Here is a 2,748-nt window from a genome sequence, read left to right as displayed (position 1 = left end):
GGAGGAAAAGACTGATCTACCCTGAGATGAAAGATATGCGTTATTGGAATTGAAAATTTAAGCCGAACACGCATATACAAAAATGTAAGGTAAGGATCAAAGTGCATGAGCTCCTGGTTTCGCACGATTTTGCAGTCGATAGTGCAGCAGATAATTCATGGTGCATAATGAATATTTGCAAAATTCTGCATTTAGGGCAATTATAATTTAAACACAGAGTCATTAGGTGAAAACAAGGGACATTTTATCTTTGTAAACCATTCAAGTTCACATACCATGGCACATTTCAAACTACGTGCGTTTGTACTCTTCTGTTTAAAGTGATAGTGTTTGTATATGTAACTCTGACTCTGATTTAGTGTCACAGGAAGATGTACCTGAGTTAGGTAATGCCGAAACTGATAGCATAGCCACTGCTACAGCAGATACTATGGTTGGTGTAGGTGGCGACGGTCACACAGAACCCACTTCACGTATTGCTAATCAGAGTATAGGAGCAGTAGTTCAGGCATCACATACTCTGATGGGAAGTAGGCTGCAAGCAGATAGAACAATAACGGCACCGATATGTTAACCGCTGTCATATCCTTTTGCCGAATTGTTACGAAAACTTGAAGTACGAGATAAAGAAAGGAATAGGCTTTTAGAACAGAACTTGGCCGATCGTGACAAAGAACGCGATAGACAATTTGAACAAAAGTTAGCCGAGATCGACATGAAACTAGTGTCACAAATAAACAATCAGTTCGAAAATGTACAATCGGAAACATCCGAAATGGAAGAGTCTTATCAGGCACTTCCAGATTTAATTAGCAATCTTGCTATTGAAGTACAAACTTTACAGTCTGCCCCTGCAGGGTTGAAAGATGATGTGCAAAACAGAGAAATTTTCAAAATTTGTGTGAAATCTTATGGGACTTAACTGCTAAGGTCATCAGTCCCTAAGCTTACACACTACTTAACCTAAATTATCCTAAGGCAAACACACCAACCCATGCCCGAGGAAGGACTCGAGCCTCCGCCGGGACCAGCCGCACAGTCCATGACTGCAGCGCCGCAGACCGCTCGGCTAAGCGCGGCAAAACATAGAGAACCTTGAAGTAGTGCATAGAGGAAACATCCATCAGCACTTAGCTGAACACGCTAAGAAAGCCGAGAAAGAGTTTAGGGACTAGCTAGAGGCGAAGGACAATGAGATTGAGGGTCAGATTAATGCAAAGGTAAAAGACGCAATCAAGCAGGCCAGCAACGGCAACGGCGTAGCTTTCAGTATCAATCAGCGCGCTGAAGTGATTAAAACCGAGCCAGGCCAGACAGACGAAAAACTAAAAGTCGAGCTACCACGCTGGCAACATGACGTAGCAAGAAGCATTTCATATCTGAAACGAGAATGTCGAGCAATAAGAAGGTCGGAGGCAGCACAGTATCTCGAATGAACACACATGGTAGTGCACCGAATATTCCAGGTACTTACGAACACCCGTACGATTACAGTACCGGGAACTATAGCCCACAAAGAGAACTAACCACACCAGCTAATGTTACGGGGCAGCTCCATCTATGTCGAGTTCTGTACTTGGAGAAAGTCTTATTAAACACGGACACTTTCAGACGCTTAAGGCTGAAAAACGATCCGTTCACGTTTTCGACTTCATTAAAAGTCTTGGCAGAATACTACCCAGCACCTGGACAGAGAAGCACAAAGTGCAGCTTATTGTTTATCATATCCAAGGAGATGCTGGCATGTGAGCCAACATAATGATAGACAGTTGTCATACTATCGAACAGTTTTGGCTAAATACTGATCGCCCTGGATTGAGGAACACCTACGTACTGAGGTTTACAGCTAAAAAATGTATAATCCCAAGTAAAGAAGTTTACGAAAGTATTTTGAAAAGAATATCAACAAAACAAGGTCCAGAGATGAACCAACTACAAGCTGAGACGTGATCAGTTTGCTGAAATTAAGATTGCCTATCTGTATTGAAGATGGCAACGTCCTTGCCGCAGTGGATACACCGGTTCCCATGAGATCACCGAAGTTAAGCGCTGTCGGGCGTGGCCGGCACTTGGACGGGTGACCATCCAGGCCGCCATGCGCTGTTGCCATTTTTCGGGGTGCACTCAGCCTCGTGATGCCAATTGAGGAGCTACTCGACCGATTAGTAGCGGTTTCGGTCAAGAATACCATCATAACGACCGGCAGAGCGGTTGCTGACCCCACGCCCCTCCTACGCAACCTCCACTGAGGATGACACGGCGGTCCGATGGTCCTGTTAGGCCACTCGTGGCCTGAAGACGGAATGAGTATTGAAGACGCGTTGTTTAATATGCCGGAGAATGAACTTGATAAACACTTTTCTGTGCTAGATGCCATAGACTTGGCGCAGGAGGATACGGAAACGAGTAAAGAGCACGGAAATAACCAAACATCTCCAGTTAAGCACGAAAGAAAAAAAAAATCTTCAATCCTAACTGTAACAATGGCAGTGGAAAAGGCTTGAGTATCAGCAAGGTAATGGGAGGCCGCAGAATGGAAGATGGGCACCCACAACTTAACCGTAAACGAAGGTATGAGGACAGATTTAAACCCAAGTAGAGTAACAGCCCGCAGAGGACCAATAGTCGAAACCAGTGGCACAGTAACTATGCACCACCACAACGCAAGGCCACCACCAGACTATAACAGTGCATACCAAAATGATAATAGGAATTCAGGGCAGAATGTGAATACAAATCAGTCACACT

At 44.5% G+C, this 2,748-nt stretch overlaps 1 pseudogene; it reads left to right on the top strand.

The window, feature by feature from the left end:
• Positions 1-1,991: 1,991 nt before the first annotated feature.
• LOC124607723 lies at positions 1,992-2,109 on the top strand (annotated as a pseudogene).
• Positions 2,110-2,748: the final 639 nt, after the last annotated feature.

This window comes from Schistocerca americana, chromosome 3 (genome assembly GCF_021461395.2).
Source record: "Schistocerca americana isolate TAMUIC-IGC-003095 chromosome 3, iqSchAmer2.1, whole genome shotgun sequence".
Taxonomy (NCBI): domain Eukaryota; kingdom Metazoa; phylum Arthropoda; class Insecta; order Orthoptera; family Acrididae; genus Schistocerca; species Schistocerca americana.
This window is presented reverse-complemented; position numbering and strand designations above follow the sequence as displayed.